This window comes from Ursus americanus, chromosome 9, assembly GCF_024610735.1.
Source record: "Ursus americanus isolate L20-20 chromosome 9, mUrsAme1.1.p, whole genome shotgun sequence".
Classification (NCBI taxonomy): domain Eukaryota; kingdom Metazoa; phylum Chordata; class Mammalia; order Carnivora; family Ursidae; genus Ursus; species Ursus americanus.
Genome location: NC_142135.1, coordinates 38,087,773 through 38,108,632, shown reverse-complemented (window position 1 = coordinate 38,108,632; position 20,860 = coordinate 38,087,773). Strand labels below are relative to the sequence as shown.

General features: G+C 39.7%; 1 protein-coding gene across 3 annotated transcripts in view; it reads left to right on the top strand.

Annotated features, from left to right (window-relative positions):
• Positions 1–20,860, top strand: part of CPQ (carboxypeptidase Q) — a 439,142-nt gene that overhangs the window by 380,890 nt on the left and 37,392 nt on the right. The gene's annotated exons all lie outside the window — the stretch shown is intronic.

The following is a 20,860-nucleotide window of genomic DNA, read 5'->3' as shown; positions in this document are numbered from 1 at the left end:
TTCTTTCTTTCTTTCTTTCTTTCTTTCTTTCCTTTCTTTCTTGTTGTATTAGCTGAAATAGTCTCCTGGAAGGTAAGAGAACAGAATATTAAGTAGAGAAAAGGCATGGCCTTCATCAATACCCAAAACTATCTGGTTATGGAAAGTTTAAACCTGCATGAAAATGTTTGCTGGACACAACTTTACAAAATCCACATTTTTGAAGAGTTAGTCCATTAATTGTTGTTGATGTCATACTTAAGAATGAGGATATTTATAGATATCACTTTAATGATTTTAGTCAGCACTGTACTACAAAGTGCAGTATATAAATTGATCTGTTGTCCAGAAGGGTCATTGATTCCACACTCACTATTCCTGACAGATTTTATCTGAGATATCCTGATAATTGTAGTCACGTGTCCTATTAGCTTTAATTGCCCCACCGTAAGCTTTAATTTTTCATTCTGTGCTAGTGTAGACCCAGTCAAAGCCCATATAAATCCAAGATATGTGTTTTGGTTAGAGTCGTGGTTCACACCCTTAAACTGCACTTCAAAGTCACCTGGGGAGCTTTTAAAATCATATCAACCTGGGGCCTGCTCCCAAAGATTCAGATTTAATTGGTCTGGCTGTAGGACCACATCAGTGGCACAAGCCCAGGGAGCACCATTTATTGAGAACATATTCATCTCTAGGGCCCCCCGACTTCCCAGAGCACAAGTCTGTTGTGTTCTGTGTGAATGGTGCCTGCTGTACTTGTGCAAACTTGGAACCCTAAAGAGAGCGCACGAGCACACCTGTTTTTAGAAGCTCCCCAGAGGATTCCAAAATGCAGCCAGAATTGAGAACCACTTCCAGACGTAAAATTGCAGGAGACATTAACGGCATGTATTTAGGAGCTGTGTAGACATGGATTCAAATCTTGCTCTACCACTGTCTTGCTGAACAACCTCAGGAAAGTCATGTAACCTCTTGGAGCCTCAATTTCTTCATAAATAAAAAAACAATAATAGTACCTGCCTCGTGAGGTTATACAGAAGAAAAAAATAAAGACAGTCTAAGTGAAATGCTCAGTACAATGTTCGTGCTCAAGAAGCCACTATTATTATTTCAGTTATTAAAGCAAAATGTCTACATTAGTCTGGACTTCTTCAGTACTAACTGACAGAAATCCAGCTTAGACAACCTGAAGCAAAAACAGCAGCTTTAAGCAAGCCACGAGAGGGGTAGGGTTGGATTTGGTCTGATGGAACCAGCACTGGAATGCCATTAGGACACATATTCTGTCTCTCTCGTGCTTATTCTGATTTCTGTGGTGGTGCCTTCATTCCCTCAAGCCAGCTCTCCTCGTAGAGGCTAACCTGTGACCATAGGCAAGTCATGACTTACACCCTACAGCCTCTTATGCACGGAAGAGTAACTTGTTATATTCGGCTCAGCTGGGAAGATCGTGGTGACCCAGCCTGGCTCTTACATCCATCCCCGTGGTCAGGATGTACAGTCCTTCCAATGGAAAGAAGGGCAAAGTGCAGATGAACACATAACCACCTTCATTTTCACTACTGAGACTTGATTCAAATTACATAAAATGCACAAAACCTCTGCCATCTGAGGACCTATCAGCAGATAAGGAAGAACAGCAATAAGGTCCCAGGAGCAAAAAAGAAATACCTTGAGTTTAAAACACCCAGTCTCTCTGCACTTCCTGACCTATACATAGTAATCACTAAGATGCTTTTCCTTTTTTTTTTTTTTAATTTTTATTTTGTTATATTAGTCACCATACAGTACATTCCCAGTTTTTGATGCAATGTTCCATGATTCATTATTTGCATATAACACCCAGTGCACCATGCAATACGTGCCCTCCTTAATACCCATCACCGGCTTATCCCAATCCCCCGCCCCCTCCCCTCTGAAGCCCTCGGTTTGTTTTCCAGAGTCTACGGTCTCTCATGGTTCATTCCCCTTCTGTTTACTCCCCCTTCATTCTTCCCTTCCTTCTCCTACCGATCTTCCTAGTTCTTATGTTCCATAAATGAGTGAAACCATATGATAATTATTTTTCTCTGCTTGACTCATTTCACTTAGGATAATCTCCTCCAGTCCCATCCATGTTGCTGCAAATATTGTGTAATCGTTCTTTCTGATGGCTGAGTAATATTCCATTGTATATATGGACCACATAAGATGCTTTTCTGACAACAAAAGCGTTCCTTGGCCTCTCTGTTCTAGTTTACCTGAGATACTCAGGTTGGCAGGCAGATGAGGAGTTGGATAAACTGCTGTCACATTCCCAGCAGTCCACCTTATCTCATACCTGAGGTGTTCTCTTCTCCCACTCCCAGCCCACAGTCTGTCCTTACCTGCAGGAGTGGGAAAACTTAGCAGTTATTTATAGGGGCACACTCCACAGCTACTTTACTGTGTACGTTATCCAAGAATAAGGCAGCGAGGAAGAACAATCACAAAAGGCCCAGAGACCCCCCTATAACATTTGAATTGTTCTAGCCACTTACTTAACCCTGGTGGTGGAGAGGCAACAAGTGTCGTGATAGAGGAACGAGACTCGTCGCTTTATAGCAAGGGTGCTTGTGATTTAACGTCTCAGACCTTCAGTTTCCTGATGGGTAAAATAAGGGCAATGATATTTCACAGGACTATTGGAAGAGTTGAATGCATTTAATAAGTGATAAGGTCTTTGAAAGGCAATTACACTCGACGCATTGGATCTTCAATAAGGAATTTCAGTTTGGGGGATAGTTTCATATTTACAACGTTAACTGAAGAGGTCTTGCTATGAACGTGCTCTCCTGTATTTAGATCCAGTAGAGAGGATGACTGGGCATATATTTGAATATCCTAGGAAACATTGCAAAAGATACACCAGTATTATTGGTATTCACTGACCTTCCGGTTTTAACACACCTACTTTGTGGTTACATAAATGAGTGATGGAGCTGCTGGTATTCACTGTAAATCACCCTGCTACTTTACTGGTTCAAGGGCATTATTTAGGAAAGCACCTGACTCACTTCACCAGAACATAGTACAACACTTCAGATAAGGAAGTGAAAAGAAAAATGTCAAATATTAATAGCATTACTAGCTCTTCTATGTCAAATGATACTTCTGGGGATTTTGAGGCCTCTTTACAGTTCCTATTCAGCCAAAGTAAATTGATTATGGGTTGATAAGACTTGGTGGGAGGATTATATGAGTGAATGTGTAAAAGCCAACTGGCTCATGGCCAAGGACAGATGGCACTCTGACTTACGGGCAGCATCAAGTTCCAGATTAGGTATATGGACTGGATAGGTGTTCTCGATTGGCAAGGAGCTTCATCCCAGACAGCGATATTAAAATAGTATCTATCTATCTATCTATCTATCTATCTATCTATCTATCTACCTAAAAATTGAGGAATTACCTTTCTATGCCTTTTCTAGTGTCAGTACTCCATAACCAAAAGCCCAATATTTCCAGAAGTTAAAAATTGCTTGCAGTGTAAAACAGGGATGTTTTTAACAAAGGAGCAGTCTACTCATGAACCTTTACCTTTTAGGAGCACAGAATTGCCTATATCAAACAAACATGAATAAAGGTCAGCTATAAACTTTAAATTGTTCAAAAGATTGGTACTTCAACATCACTAAAATGTAGGGAGCAAACTGATGAGACTATCTTGGAATTGAAGGAATACATTTTCTTAATTTTTAAAACATCTGGTCTTCTTACCAATTTTATTTCAAATTTTGCTAATATTAATATGGCCACACAAATGCCTGATTTATACAGCTTAAGCATTCCATGGCAACGTAATCTTGTACTTCTCTCTTCCATTTCCCTCCTAGCCCTCCCTACTTTTTCCTTGAGAGAATCAGGGAAAGGTTTTCTATTTCTTAACTGTTGAATCTGTTTATGAAAATTTGAACTAAACAGTTTAGCACAATTAAGCAGTATGCCTCATTCATCAAACCTTCATTTCTCCAAGACTCCCATCCTATCAACCACCAAAAAACATGTGTTAAGTGGAAACTATTCCTAGTCTATCGGCATGCCACATCTGTTCACAATTACAGAGGTACATACAATGCCATTCATATCATAGCATGTGCTTCCCTGTGCCTTGGGTCACAGGCCCTCAGGGCCATTTACAAAGTGTGTGCTTTTTAACTGTCCTGGAGCTAAAGAGTTTAATTTTGCCTGAGAACGTGTTTATGCACCTTGTGAAGGAACTAGTCATTCTCTTTTGCTTTTCCTTATCATGGTGTGTGTGCGTGTGTGTATATGTGTGTGTGTGCCCGCACTCTGTGGAAGAACCATGCCAAGGAATAAGCACAAAGACTTTCTTCTACATACCCACCAAACTTCCTCGTAAATTGCTTTTATTTTTTATTCATTCTTTTGTTAATAGCATATTTCTTGGCTTCTCTTGGATTTTGTTTTTTTGAATATTGCTTAATTCTGGTTTTATTTCCTCCTGTTCTTAGTCAAGATTTTGATCAGATTTTTTTCAACATGTCTATTTAATTTATCTATGTAATTATAAGTCCCTGGGACCCTCTCCGAAGTTATGCCCTCTTTCTTTTGGATCTCTTCCTGACCTGTAAGCATTTTTCATTCTATAATCCATATTATTCAGGAAGTATTAGAACCTCAAAAAGTAGAGCTGAATCTATAAGTCACCTAACCAGGTATTTTATCTCTCTAATCTTAGCACCTGAAAAAGTTGGCAGTATCCAAAATGTTGACCTTTTTACCTGTTTTTACTTAAATATAGTTTTTGGGTTTTTACTTAAATATTTAACCTTGGGTATGCGTGACCATAGTTTTTGGGTGTTTCTTGGTTTTTTTTTTTTTTTCATTTAAAAGAGAGGTCCTGCTTGCTTTAGGGCATTAATTTTGTCCAAATTTTATTAATATTTATTAAATTTTTATTAATTTTGTTAACTTTTTATAATATTATGAACAATTAAATGAATTCTATTAGAAAAGCTACCTGAAGGGAGTTATCTAATGGATGAAAGATGAATTAGGAGAGAAAGAAGTTGAGAACAAGGTTAAAGTCAATGGTAGTTTCACCCATAGTGGTTAATGATGTTTCTTAATCTTCAAATATCCAGTGTGTTGTAATGCTTAATTATCCTTAATACCAAAATGAATTACGACCTTATTGAAGAAAAGAGGAGGTGATCTACAAATTCTTTTGTGTTTATTGAAGAGGAGCAGTTTGAGGAGGTTGGAGAATTCTACAGGAGAGAGGAAATTGTTAGGTCCCAGGCTCTCACTTACTTCACATGAAGAAAACAGGATGCATGAGCGCGCCTCTTCTCCAGCATTAAATTTTGCATTGGTTTGCTGTTAAACTCAAGGGTATGTGAAGGGGGCAAGTTTAATTGCTTGGCGCTTACAAAACCTGCTCTACTGTTCAATGGGTTGGAAATATTTTGAGAATTTGATCGCATTTAGAGCCGTGCAAATTTACCTGTAATAAATTTTTGCTGGATGCCTAAAAAAAGTCAGTCTTCTAGAAATGAACATACAAATGCAACTATAGAATGCTTAGAAAGAAAGGGAAGCTAATGTTTATTGAAGACCCATGTGGTGTCAAATGCATGACATTCATGATTTCATCTTCTCCTCTTAATATCTGTATGAGTAGATATGACTGTTTCTGTATTTACAGGGAAGAAACTGAGGCTAAAACCAGCTGGGAGCACGTACCTAACTGGTATGTGGTGCTTGCAGCTCTGAACCAGCTGTTTGACTGCAAGCCTGTTTTCTTCTCTGCTGTCTCTACACCCCTGGGATTATGTTGAGAACAGCGAGGAGTGGCAGCTTCTTAGTTGATGTAGGCTTTGCAATCACTGCAGCCTGATTCACCAAAGACACCTACACCCAGCTTCATACACACAAATCCCCCTGGGGCCTGATTTACCTGGATGTGTGTCGAAATTATCCCACATATCAACTAATGCTAGATCCTCACTCCAATTTCTGCTGCATAGCCAGCTTGATATGTCTCAAAACTCCCACCGTTCCAGAAGAATACTAAGAACGTTGTCTCAGGTTAATCAAGTATACGCTGCGCCGTCTTGTATTAATTGAATTTGTGATACCCAGATCAGGAATCCTTGAGGTTGGCTTTTGAAGCGCGCTCTGCGTCTGGCATGGAAGAGCCTGTTTGCGACTTTCCTACGCAGAAGTAAAGAGCCGCTTTCAGGTATTGTGCGGAGCCTGTGCAACTGATGCCCAAACAGAAGAGTCATCTAGCTTCTATGGAAGTTTTTCATAAACCTCATTATTTAGTCAAGTGTCTTGAATATGGCATTCCTTCATTATTTATTTTTCCACTTACAGTTATGTTTTAAGGCTCTTTTGATGTTGTTTGCCCCCCAGGTAGTGGTAAATGACCGTGAGTGCTAATAGCCTGGTTTCCACAGGCTCCGGCTAACAACTGCCTCATACATATTCAACAGGGGCATTCTGTGCGAAGGGCTGGGGAATTAGGTGACCTGCCAAGTCTTTCCACATCTAATATCTATGATAATGGCTGCAAATTACATGGGACCGAAGGAACGGTGTTGCACTGTGAAAAAACGGAAGGGAAATCAAGACAGCCTGTGGCTCCTGGCTCCAGCAGGCAGCTGCCTGGCTGAGAACTCCTTTCCCAGGTGCCAGTCACTCAGATCGCTGCCTCTCACCCCTGCCTTACAGCTGAGGTCTCCGAGTTCACCCCTGCCTAACCACAGTCCTTACTAGCAAGTCCTCACCACCTCAAAGAGAGTAACACAGGCTTTTCTCTTTGTTTTAATCCTTTGTTGTAATGGTAATTAGCATTACATCTTGAATAGTAAATTAAGAAATCCAAAACAGAATTTTAAATTTAAAAAGCTTTTCCACTAGGAATCCAGTTGCATTAATTTTGTGGACTGAAGGTAAACTGCATTAGCCAAGTGTGTGCATCATTACCTTATTCTAATCCTCAACATCACGAATGCAAAAGGCTGTCATTAAATTTGAGAACTGACAAGAACTGGGATTTCTCAATATGAGTGTTGAAAGATTAATTTGAAAAGATCTCACTAAAAACCACAAAAGGTTATTGCTAACGTGGGATATTTTATATTCATAGTCTGTACCTTGTTTTAAAAGTGCCTGTTTGCAGTACCTGGTTTAAAAGAAGTGATACATTTAGAGCACTTGGTCACATTTTAAATTGAAATACTTATAGTGATTATTGTATTCTGATGATATACAAGCACAGTTTATAAGATCATATTGGAAATTTCTTTTGTTGTCAAAGGATATTTGACTTCCAGGTATTAAATATTTCACATCCAAACGAATTAAAAACAAAGAAAAAGAGAAAATGAGCTTTTTTCCACCCTTTTTCTTCATAATATGATTTCAGAAGAGAAAGTATTTACTTCTTTGACAATATTTCATACTCTGTATTTGCCCTAAAAATGTTAGTGGTGAAAAAGAAATGGTAGTAGTGAAAGCAGTGGTAATAAATTTCACGCAAGCACAGTTAATTTTTGCCAAACTAGTGGCCAAGCTGGTCATGGGGTAAAAACGTATGTATTTCATCTTTGATCAGTGGAATTTAATTTTATAATTAGCTATACACCTTGATTTACACATCTATAGGGCATTCTAAACATCTGTCCAAGATGACCATTTGGGGAAAGGAAGAAAAAGGGTTCATTGCCTTCACTTAATGCGTGCTGTTTGGTTCTCTGCGCTGCATTCAAGCCCCAAATGAGACTTGTGTAAAGAGAAATTGTATGTAATTTGCCTACCTTATTATAGAGTGAATAACCTAGAATGGCTTTTTAAAACCCAGAATGCAATTGTACAGAGTTTGCGAATGTTATACAATTGTTGAAGAACTGAAATATCCGTCCTGATAGTGAAAATGAGAATAATTGAGATTAAGCTCTTAACTCTTGTTACCATAGGACCCTTCACTCCCTTGTGTGGCATTTATTAGTTTGCCAGAGATTTTTGCATTCAGAACCTAAGATGTAGTTTTAAACATGATACTTTAGGGTAACAGACTGTTTGTAGCATGATTCTCATCAAACTTGATTAATTTTAGCCATAGATAGCTTAAAAGAACAGCTTGGTTAAAACTATTACATACATAGGAAGAAGAGGATTATATTGCATGTAGCTTAGCTATAAAATATATAAAAGTCCAAGCTCTGCTTGAAATAACCTTTATAGGCAACTCTTCTATTTAAAAAGATAATAGTTTGTAATGTTACCACTGTCAAGATACCTAGGCAGCCATTGCTACTAAGTAAATCGCATTACTTCTACCCTTGCTACATGTTTGCTACTTTCCTATTAAAGCACAGCCCTAGAAGCAATTTTAATGATCCAGGATCTAGTCCTTAGTCTCCCCTTCAATCAAGACCAGACCTAAGGCCATAGCTTCTAACATCAGAGCAGTCTACTAGATCCTTTTCATCTGCTGTTGGCATAGGGGATCCCCCTCTCCCCCCCATGAGCGTAAGAGCAGCAGTTTTGTTACAAGATCTGAAAAAAACATCAAATCCCTTTCTGCTGGAGATGTATTTATTTTGTAGTTATTAAAAGCTAAGAGGGCTCCTTCTCAAATTTTTGCTTGATGATTCCTGAATGAAACATTCGCCACTTTTTCCTTTTCAACACTACCCCTTATGTGTATTGAACTCAACTTAGGATGAGGGTTGGGATGTTGATGCTTTCTTAAACTTTGAGTGGCCTTTTGCAATCACTTACTTGCCCTGGACCAGTAGTATTCCAACCATATAATTAAGAATCTCCTGTAATGCTTGTTAAAAGTATGGATTCTTGAGTCCTATACTCAGAAATACTAATGTAGTAAATCTGGGGTGGGACCCAGAATCTTCATTTTTCTTAAGTCTCCTTGATGACTAAGATGTAGGGAGTCCAGGAGCCATCCTTTGAAGAACAGGATACATTCTGAGTCCTTGCTCATGTGTTCAAACAGCAACTACTTGCTGTGATTACCTGAGAATTACATGATCTAGCAGTGTTTTCCCAGATTTAGTAACGTTATCAGGTTCAGAACCAAAGGGATAACAACCAGCCTACTTGGGATGAATAGCAGTTTGATAATGTTGACAGTGTTCTGGAGTGGGAAGAACTGGGTGAGTTCCAGGGCCCTGCTGATGAAGCTTTTGCAGTATTGGGAGACTTATTACCATGACTCAGTTTTCTAGTGTATGAGTAGAGATAATCATCTTTGCCTTCTACCCACACAATACCAAGACTCTGACAAATATTGAGGCACAACTTGTAAAAACAAACTACTTTCTACACGGTACTATAGTTATATAAGTAATGGATTCCCAAAAACCAAATACCCATAGAAAACTCTGCATTTTCCTTATGTTTTATAATAATTTCCCTCAGTTTTAAATGATGGTTTGTAAAACCAGCTCCTCAGAGACTTTCCCCTTAACTTTCTACTTTACCTTCATCCTGTCTCAATTCATTTTTGTAAAGATATTGAGATGCCAGATTATATGTCACATTTCCTAACCACCCTCTAACTGGTACCCTTGGAAATCTTGCATTTCCCACACTCAGAACCTAGAAGGTCAACCATATTTGACTTGCCGAAAATAACAAACAGCTGCTGAGCTGGCCTAGAATATGGTATGGGATAAAAAGTCAGGTTTACCACAAAAGCCATCCCAATCATGAGTCAGTGTGTGGGTGCCTCCATATAAGACTTCAAGCAAGAGAGAGGAGTGGGGGAAAGCTGAGTGGGGGAAAGCTCTCCAGAGGTTCTTTGGAATTAGAATATTTGAAAGGAAACATCCTTGCCCACCCTCACTAGAGAAACCTTTCTCATTGCCTTACCCACCTCATTCTGTCCAAACACGATGCATACTTCACATCAGAACAGGGTACCCCAAGAGTCCCTGTGACCTCTGTTTTGTCAAAGATCAGGAAGATGCGTGTGGTTAAACAAGGCAGATTTATTACTCATTGGAGTTGGGGAGGAGATGCACCATGAGAAATGTGTTAGAAAGAACTTGAAGGGTTTGGGTTTGGGTTAGGACATGGTTTGAGAAGGGTCCATGGAAACAGGGATTTGCTCTAGATTGGCTGTTCTCAGGAAGGGGTAGAACCCTATGGCTGGACATCTTAATCTTATCTGCAGGGAGGACAGACCAGGTAGAGTATGATTCTTGAACATTTCAGGTTCTCTTTGTAGGTGCTGTTTTTTTGTTTGTTTTTAAGATTAATCTTCCACTCTACCATTGTTTGTTTATGATTAGTTCATCTGATCTCAAATTGCACGTCCCTATCATTGAGGAACTTAGACATTAGAGACGTAGGGATTTAGGAACTGTAAGAAGAGTGAAGAGAGACTCCCCTCCATGAAACAGTGAGTTACTAGGGGAATTATAAGGAAGAGCAATGGGAATGAAATGGTTGCCAAAGTCTATTCAAATGAGGGATGGGTGGATGGATGGATGGATGGATGGATGGATGGATGGGGGGATGAATGGATACAAAATAGCAGGCCCATCTGAACTTACTACCATTGCAGATAAGCTTCAGTTATCCTGAATACCTCTGGAACCAATAACCAACAAAACGCAGGATTCCTACCATTTTATTATTTATTTGTTTATGTATGTATTGCACATATGTTGACACATAATACTGAAATTATGAAGAAAAGCATCTAATGTTCCAGAAGGTTTTCTTCGTTCATAACTAAAGGAAAACAGGTAGGATGAAAATTCAGTAGAAATCTGTGTGCAACACTTAGTTTTAACATCCATTACCTTTTAAATCTGTCAGAAATCTCTTGTCAGCTGTGGTTATATTCTAAAGAATCATAAGGTTAGCCTACGAAGTGTTCATTTTCACATAAACATAAAGTGGAGTCAGGGTATGAGGGGAGGAGCACATTCCTTTTCCAACAGGCACTTCTGCAGAAATGGTAGAGAGGGATTCTTCCTCAAGAGTTGTGGGAAGGAACCCAGTTGAGGCATGTGAGTGGCATAGACAACTCTAGAGATTGAACTCACACTTAATGCTTATTACTCTGGGCAGAGAGGACAGTGGCCCCTCTTCCTTTCTGTATTCTTTGTAAGGACTAACCTTCCTGAGATGTTAAACCACCAATCAGAATATGAAATCCTCAAGGGAATCCATTTGCTCACTATTTCTTTGCCTTCTACTTCAAATCTAAAGGCTTGTCATACCAATACCTACAGTACCATAAAGTATGAGGCCTCACAAAGGTAGGCAATGTCCTTGGTAAGCCCCTCCTTCTCCTGTTGGAGGTTTGTAAAAGCCTCCTTGCTCCTTTTTTTTTAAAAAAAAAAACGTCTTCTTTTTTTTTTTCCGGAATGAGCATTCTGAGAACAAAACTCTTCTCTGATAACTCTTATAAAACACTTTTGTGCTTGGCTCTCCAAGGATTAAGAATTGGACACATAATTCTCCATTCATTTCTCAAGTGTCAAGAGAGAATTGAGTTTAAAGGCTCCAATTCCCTTGCAGGTTACACTGTCTATCTAGATAAATTAGTATTCAACACGGCTTTGGGGAAATCTCAGATGATTTGCAGTTTTGCAAATTGCTCAGACTCATAATGAAATCTCAGGCTGAGGAAATCACTAAACAGTTCATGAGCATGAGTTTTTTCCTCTGATGTCCAGACATCTTGGATCAATTCGTTCATCTGCCTTCTTTGCCTTATCTGTACTGGGCACCTGAGGCTGCTTGAGAAAGTCACATACACCAGTAATTTGGTACAAATTCATGGCCTCCAACCTTAGCTGGCCCTTGATGAGGCCTCCTGCTGTATGTCCTCAGTCAGTTCCTCTCCCCGACTATCACCACTGACCTCATTCTCCCACTTTCCCTTTTCTTCCTTGCTCAGGAGAGGAAAGTCCATTATCCAGCCATTCCCACTCTCCCTTTTGGCTATAATAGGATATATGTCTGTCTTCTCCAGGGCTATGTTCTGCGTCCTATAGCTTATACACTCCCAAGCCCCTCAAACTAGCAATTATTTCTCTTCCAGAGCTTCAACTTTCTCTCCTCACTAACATTTCCCCCTCAGAATATAAAATATTCTCGTCTTTTCCATTTAAAAAAAAAAAATGTAAGCACCTTCACATGACTCCATGGCCCTCCAGCTCTTTTTCTCTGCAGCCGAGCATGTCTCCTCCCACTTACTCCTTTTTGTACTGCGGTGTCAATTCTACCTGGAGAAGTCCATCAAGACTACCTACCCTTCCAAGGACTCACTTGGTTTTGGCCAAATCAAAGTCCTTCCCTTACTTGATTTTTCTGAAGCATTGGCACAGTTGAGTGCCACCCACATCTTGAAGCTCTTTACTTCCTTAGCTTTGGTGCACTTCTCTTCCCTCCTTTTGCACCTCCCTTTTTAGGTTTCTCTCCTTGTGCTTGTCTCTTAAGTGTTAGTATGTGCTAGGATGTCATCCTTGGACTCTTATCTTCTTAATCAGTTCAGTGTTCCTAGAAGATAACTCTAGAAATTCCCAAATCTATATCTCCAGGTGTTAAAATCCATATAGTCAACATTACCATGTGGATGTCCAATAGGTACTTAAACTCAGCATGCCCAGAGCTGAACTTTTATCCCACTCTCTCTCCAGTCCATCTCTAGGAATAGCACATTATCATCCTATTCACACCAGCCTGAAAGCTTTGCATTGACTTAGACCTTTCTTTCTCATTCAGCCCTTTCTACTCAATTGATCCCCAGATATGCTAATTCTACCTTCAGAATAAAACCTTTTCTCTATTGCTTTAGTTAAGGCACTAAAAATTTCTCATTAGTACATTGGTTCTAGTTATCTTCTTAAAATGTGGCATCCCATTGCTTTCTAGGCAAACTCTTCATCATGGCATATAAGGTCCTTCATGACCTGACACCTGCCAAACTCTGCAGCCTGCTCACTGACCGGATTTCCATGTGGACCTTCACTCCAGCCATAACACCCTACTAGAAGTTCCTTCAAAACACCAAATTATTTCACAATTCCTCCTTTTATATGCTGTTCCTTTTGCTTCTAACATTATGCCTTTCTAATCCTCCTAGCTAATTTCTACTTACAGTCTAAGCCTCAGCTTATATAATAACATCTTAACCTGCTCACCCAGGAAATGTTAGCAATCATTATGGCTGTTTGGTACTCATTCTGTGTATTCTCATAGTAAGGCTGTAACATAGTGTTAATCATAATGTGTGTGTGTGTATATGTACACATATATAGTAATATATGTTATATGTTACTACATGTATATAGTAATTGGCCTCTTGTTTTCCTTACCACCTAGTTCTGAACTTTAACCATTTTGTTTTTACTTTATTTCACTCGCTTACATTACCTGTCTGGACCCTAGAGGCATTTGGGTTTGCTCTCCCTGTTAAAAATAACAAATACCATCAACCATTTTCTAGTGAAATTTTGGTGGGGTTAGTAGTGATGGTGATTACAATTACTGAATCCTTACTTTATGGTAGCCACTTTCTAAATGTTTTACATATATAATCTCATTAATCCCATTTAACAGGTGAGGAAACTAATAATGAGAGAGGTAAGTGCCTTAGCCAAGTCACATAACTTATAAATAATAGAGCCAGGATTTGAACACATGGAGTACTAGTCCAGAGTACAAAAAGACAGGGAAAATATTTTCCATGTCCTGATAATCAACCTTATTCCATCATTACTCTATGAGAGAGACAGCCTGGAAAGTCGATTCAAAATATTTATTAAATATCTACAATTGACTGTTGAAAACACAGCTTTGAACTGTGTGGGTCCACTTACACATAGATCTTTTCCTATAAATAGAGTATGTGTGTGTGTGTGTGTAAAACCGTAAATGTATTTTCCTTGTGATTTTCTTAATAGCATTTTCTTTTTTCTAGCTTACCTTATCATAGGAATATAGTACATAATATGTATAATGTACAAAATATGTGTTAATTGACCATTTCTGTTACTGACTGCCAGTCAACAGTGGACTACTGGTAGTAAAGTTTTTGAGAAGTCAAAAGTTATATGTAGATTTTCAACTGTAGGAGGGTTTGGCAACCCCCATCTCTCATTATTTAAGGGTCAATTGGACTTTGTGATTGAATTCGGTCTTTGAATAAAATACAGCCCTTCCTTCAAGTTTACTACCTAAAAAGGGAAAGAAGGTATGAACATACCTTAATAACTAGACAAAACATTATAAAGGATAGAATTTACAAGTGCTGTAGAAATTGAAAAGAGAGTTAAGTTTAAACCTGGTTGAGGAAAACTCGGGAAAGGTTTTTGGAGGAGGTGGCATTTACTATGTGCCCAAGAAGTTGAGTCCTCTAGGGTGAAGATGGCCAAGGGATGAAGAATGGATGGGATTTAAGGAAAATTGTAGGGAATCGAACCACGACCTCTTACTACCTTGCTTTATGGCAAAGGAGTAGAATAAAAATGATAGGCTTTGGCAGAGACTTTTTCCCTGCAGGGAGGACAGTAGGGGAATGTAATCCCTCATCGTTCAGAATCCCTTGGTTGCTCATGCAGGCATCTCTGGAATCAAGGAAGTACGCCTCTGGAAACTCTTTCCTCCTAGAACTTGGTCCATTCCTATAGTAGTTGGTGCCTTCTATCTGTACCCACTTCCCTGGGCAATGAGTTGAGTTGCTTGTTTTGTTTTGTTTTGTTTTAATGTAGCTTAACATCCCGGGAGAGAATTGAGCTATTCTGAGACCTCATGTTTGGACACTGTGGTTCTAGTCTTGAGAAAGTTGTCAGTACCCTTTTCCCAAACCATAGAGTTGTGCTGCTTCTGCCCAGAAAATAGCCCGGTGAGCTTGGCTCTTCTACTAAGTGATTTCTCAGGAGACTTCAAGTACTTTTACTCAGTGAGTCTGTTCTTTTTTTTTTTTTTTTTTAGTAAAGAACTATTTTTTGGATGCATTTTCTTAGGGAAAATAGTTAATAATGATAAGGAACCTGAAAATGGAAGTGGCCAACTCCAACATGACTACTCGGTGAATATGTCAACTTCATTCTCTGTTCTTTGAATTTATGAGTACACAAAAAATCATTTTGCAATGCATTGATTGCTATTTATCTGACATCTTGCATGTGGAAAATGCTTAATAAATTGTGTTTGATTTAGTACATACATATGCAAATGTCTACCCCCATTTTCTAGTAACCCCTATTTTCTAGTCCTACTCTCAGAGTTCAATGTCCTTGTAACTAACACAGAATCCAGTGGCCTCTGTATTATATATATTATAAGGTATATAATGTTGGCAGCTATAACAAACAATCTCATCTCAAGACTTAACAAAGCAACATTAGTTCTCACTCATGTCGCAGTCCAGTGGGGATCAGTGTTTCGGAGGGGATGTTGTGTACCACGCAGTTATTCAGGTAACCAGACTTCTGTGCCTGCCCTAAGGCCTTAGACCCTCAAAGTCTTCCATTGAAATCTCTGCACGTGGTCAACCAAACACTGAGAGAGATACAGAGACAGAGAGACACAGAGAGAGTATAAACTTGGAATATTACAAGAGAGGTTTTTGGAGCCAGCCCTTGAATTAGCATGTGTGACCTCTGCCCAAATGCCATTGCCCAGGACTAGTTGCATAGCCCTGTCTGGGTGCAAAGGAGCTAGGAGAGCCTTCTTATGTGTCCAGGAGAAGAATGGTTTGGTGAACACGTTGCACTGTCTCTGTCACAGCTTTTATCCTCTTCATTATTCCAGTTATTTTATTTTTAAAGTTTCCCTACTCCCCTCTCAGATATCAATGGGGTCTCATAATAGATTGGTAGAGAGAGAGATGGAAATACACAAATAATACAGTCTTTCTAACTTTGCACGACCCACTTTTTTTTTTTAATCATGACTTTCTGCAGCTGCTTTCCATCCAATTCAGCTACAAAACATTAATTGGATTTCTACCATGAGGCAATTGCTGTCCTAGGTCCTATGGAGTCAGTCACAGACAAGACAGTCTCTACTCTCAAGATATGTAGTGTAGTGGGGGCCAGTCCTACCATGTCATGTCCTAACATCAACTCCAAATGGCCTTCTCCAGTACCTTTCTCCCTTTCAGACTGCTTCTAGGTTCTTGAGAGAGAAGGCATATTCCCCTCTCCACACCAGCTCTAGACATTAGCTCTCTGCCGAAAATTTTCCTTGTTTCTCCAGGGTCACTGTGTTTTCAGAGACCTTTGAGAAACATCCCTAGAATTAATTTTGAGAGATACATCGAAATAGCATTATCCAGTGCTATAACCCTGCTTATTACTAAGACTCTCTTTAGATTGTTTTCTAAGGTATGACACAAATTCACAGTGTTCTTTGGCACAAGGTGAGCTCTTATGCTATGTGAATGGATCTCTCTGTCCTCTGGAGGAAGTTTGATCTTAGGTCATTAGAAGACTTGGCAAGAGTCCCAAGTTTCCCTTCACCTGACCTCAAATAGGGAAAGGAGGTATTTATGCAAATTGGGTCCTAGAAACAGCCGTTGGTATGTCATGATTCCTCAAGGGAGACATGCAAACTAAACTCTATAATAACGTGGGGTTTTGTGTGCGAGTGTACAAAATTCAGAGAGAAATTTTGTGCCTTAGGCCTGTTAAATATAAGTTTAATTTAACACAGAAACCAAGTATTTTTAAACCAAGTTTTTAAAACACCCAAGATGCCAAATTTCCTAAGATGAATTCTCTGGAAGAAGTCCTAAAACTCACTCTCTGATCACTTCCTATCAGACTTGGATGGGAAAGGTGTTATGTTTTGGTGAGTTCAACTCCACCCTTATTCATTTTGGTTATAGTAAAAAGTCTTAAAATATGTTTTTCTGAGCAAGTGGTTTTTCCTAGTTCTAAATTCTCACCACCCCTGAAATGTTACAAGAGCAGCTCTGGTTGTCCTCAAGGAAAAGATCAAAGGAAGGAAAAATATATTAATGAGCACAATAATTCAAAACCTCTTAAAATGTTGTTCCCAAGTGTGCTGGGTCTTTCAGGCATATCCCTGAGAAATGGGTATTTTGGATCTTGCACAGGAAACCAATCCCCAGGCATTTCCTCCTTACAATTCCTTTACAAGTTCCCTCTTAGAGAATTCCAAAAGTACCTTACTCAATGGTAATGTAGATTTCCCAAAGAGAGAAAATTAAGGGGGAATGGAGTGAGTTGGTATATCAAGTAAGTTTACCTGTCTAGTGCCCTGACATTAGCTACCTGTATACTTACACCACCAGGGCACCACTTTATTAATTTCGTGATAAGCTATACAGCATTGAAATTACATTGTTCCTTCATAGAGAAAACACAAGCATGGTTACCATTGCAAAGGACCTTAAAATCTAGATGTGAATAGTAAAGCAGGAACCCCAGCTGTAACATAAACCCCACAAGAGGCAGCCTTACTCAGTATGGAATCTCTAGTGCCTAAACACTACTTGGCATATTGTAGATCCTCAAGAATTATTTGTTGGGTGAATGGACATCAAACAGCATCGAGGAATATATCAATAAATATTAAAAATGTAAGAGTGGACGGAGTTCAGCAAGAATGGCGAAGATGTATGAAGATGGCCCACTTGAGCAGAGCCGTGAGGAGTTATGGCCTTCAAATAGGTGGAGGCGAGGGGGAGGCAGACCAGGCCAGGAAGAAGTAGAGAGGAGCAGCAGAGGAGGGAGTTATCATGGTGCAGTAGGGAAATGGGTTTAACTCGGGCCAGAGAATCATATGGTGAGGTAACAGAAAGCAGGCAGATCAGGAATGGGAGAACGGACTTAATCACACTATTCGGATTTGTGTCCTAGCTCTGCCATTTATCCAGTAACCTCAGTTAATATCTATAATCTGGGAATAATACTATAGGATATATATTAAATAAAAATCAAGTAGATACGATAGGTAAAAAAGTTGCACCCTTGAGCTATTTTAAAGATGGTATTATTATTATTATTACCATTATTATTACTATTGATGAAAACAATATTCAGGGTAGCCTTTTGATTCTGGTGGTTTTCTTGGAGTGGGAAATGGTTCACAGAATGGCCCTACCATGTGTACCTGGGAAGATCAGGTAAAAAGGTGAAACCTAGCGATTGCTTATTGAGTAATTTCAAAACAAGTGAAAAAATTCTTTTAAGATTCCCAAGTAAGTTTTAGAAGTGATTTTAAAGTTAAATTTGTAATTGATTTAAATTATTATGAATTGTACGCATTCATTTCACAGAATTATTATGTGGGAAGTAAAGGTCCATTCATTCACTGAGTTGATAAAGAAACTTGGTTAGAGTAATAGCCAACCACACTTGTGTTGTTAAGAAATGTTAGAGCTTTATTGTTGCTAATGGTTCTTGGTGCGTGTAATGTTCCTTATCTTCAGAGAACTGGACAGACATCGATTTGAACTTCTTTTCAAATACATTCTTAAATTAAAGTCATTGTTTTTGAGTATGCTTAGAAGTGAAAAGTAAAATTTGCTGTTTGTCAGTTAAAGAAACTATTGAAGAAGCAGAAGTGAAAATTGCATAGTCATAGAATGTAGTTTTAGAGATGATGGCATGGTCTTAAAACAAATCTGGGCAGTGCGCTCTGCCAGCACTCCTACAACTCCCCTATTCTGAGTCCGAAGCTGACATTACCAATCAGTCACACGTTCCTTCCAGCTGAGTCTGATCTGGCCATTAATTCTCTTTGCCATATAGGGTTCTAGAAGCCAAAACCAGGAGGTCAGAGTTGGCACAGGCAAAATGAAAACTATGACTATCCTGGAGTAAAGGATGGCTTTACCGAGTTTCAAACAAAGAAACCCCCTTATCACTGTTAATGGCCTGCAAGTGTATACATGATTAAAGTACATAGATGCAAGGCTTACATGAAAGTAATGTCTCAGCCTCCCTTCCCACGTATTGCTTTCTTCACTGACTTAGCCCTTCATTATTTCATTATTTATTCATTTGACTGGTGATTCATATTCTCTCTCTCTCTCTTTACTGATAGCTCATCTTATATTAGCTATTAAAGAAAAGGTATGTAAAACCTACTTCCTGCTCTTCTATCTAGCTATGTGAACCCGTCAAATCCTGCTCCCTTTTAGAATCAGTGTGATCATTGAGCTTTTTGTTTGTTTTAAAAATTAAAGTGCACTCAAACTGAAAAAAAAAAAGTAAGAAGGATGTGTTTCTTTCTGGGTTTTCAAAGCCATTCCTGGAGGAATGTCTTGTTGCCTCGCTTCTGCTAGAACCTAGAGGCTAGGAAGACCTCAGAAACAAAAACACCTAATTACTAAATTATCCTGGTCCAACCGGCAGTACTGTTTGAGTTCAGCTGCCCTTTCCCAGAAACATGGAGGGGAACAGGGAAGAGGCTCTGTGGCGGGGAAAGCGGTGGGGACAGGGTTCAGCAGCAGCGCTGTGCATGGGGCTGTTTCTCTCTGCCCAGCATGTAATTGAAGGCCAGCTGCTCTGCAACACTGGTGTTCAGTGTCCTTTCACTTGCCTCTTTTGCTCACAGTCTCAAGGACTCAGATTTGGGTGTTTTTATTAGGAACATGATTTGGGGGATCAGAAGAACCGAGTTCAGGTATTAGCTGTGCCATTCGAAGCAAGTTCTGAACCTCCCTAAATCTCAGCTTCCTCGTCTGTAACGTGAGGAGATTACAGTGTTCCTCAAAGGGGCTTCTGGGGGAACGAAGCTAAATGGTCCAATAAAGTGCCCTGCGCTCTGCGTAGATATCGTGAGGGTGGAATGAAGATTATCTGCTGCTATGCTGTTATTATCCCCAGCACTGCTTTGCTGACGGTGTTAGTTTCCTGTTGCCCCTGCTACAGACTGCCACAAATTTAGTAGCTTAACACAACACAGATGTGTTCTTCTACAGTTGTAGATTCCAAGCCAGAAATCAGTTTCACTGGGCTGAAGTTAAGGTGTTAGCAGGGATGGTTCCTTCTGGAGGATCTGAGGGGAAAAGCACATTTCCTTACCTTTTGTGCCTCCTATTGCCTTGTGGCCCCTTCCTCCATCTGCAAAGCACATCAGTCTAATCCCTGCCTTCCTATTACATTGCCTTCCTCCCTCCCTGGCTCCTTCTATGTCCTTCTTATAAGGACCCTCATGATTACATTGGATCCACCCAGGTAACCCAATATAATCTCTCCTTTTCCGGATTCTGAACTCAATCACATCTGCAAAGTTTCCTTTGCCATATAAAGTAACATTCCTTACTTAAAGTTCTGGGGACTAGAGTGTGGACATATTGAGGGCTGTTGTTCGGCCTGCCCCACTGACTAATCAGGTTACTGAACATCGTCGAGCTGATTTGTTCCATGTTGCTATGATGCAGGGTGGTGAGTGTGAACTCTGAGGACACGAGACCTTGAGATACTAACTGAACAAGCCATTCAGAAAACTCAGGAATGTTTTTTGTAACATCCATTCTCTCCTTTTACTTCTGTCTTATCTCTACCGATGAAGAAAGGAAGATGCAATTCAAATATGTAAAGAAAGAGAGCAGCGTGATCCCCCAGCGCAGGTGGCCCTGGGTTCACTGTTGAAATCTGCAGCCTGGCAGAATACTGCTAGCTGCATCACCTGGTGTTGTATTCCCCAGAAAACATTCCCTGAGACAAGGATTTGAGGCAGGTAGTTTATTCGACAGGTGAATCCAGGAAGCACTGATGGGGAGTGAGGAAATGAGTCAGAGACTAGAAGGGAGCTAAGAAGCAATGTGTTGTTAGCTCGTGAGCTCTGGGGTCTGGGAAACAGTAGGACGTGCTTGCAGGTAGCGAGCCTGGAGGGGGAAGGTTTCATCATTAGCCAAGGGGTG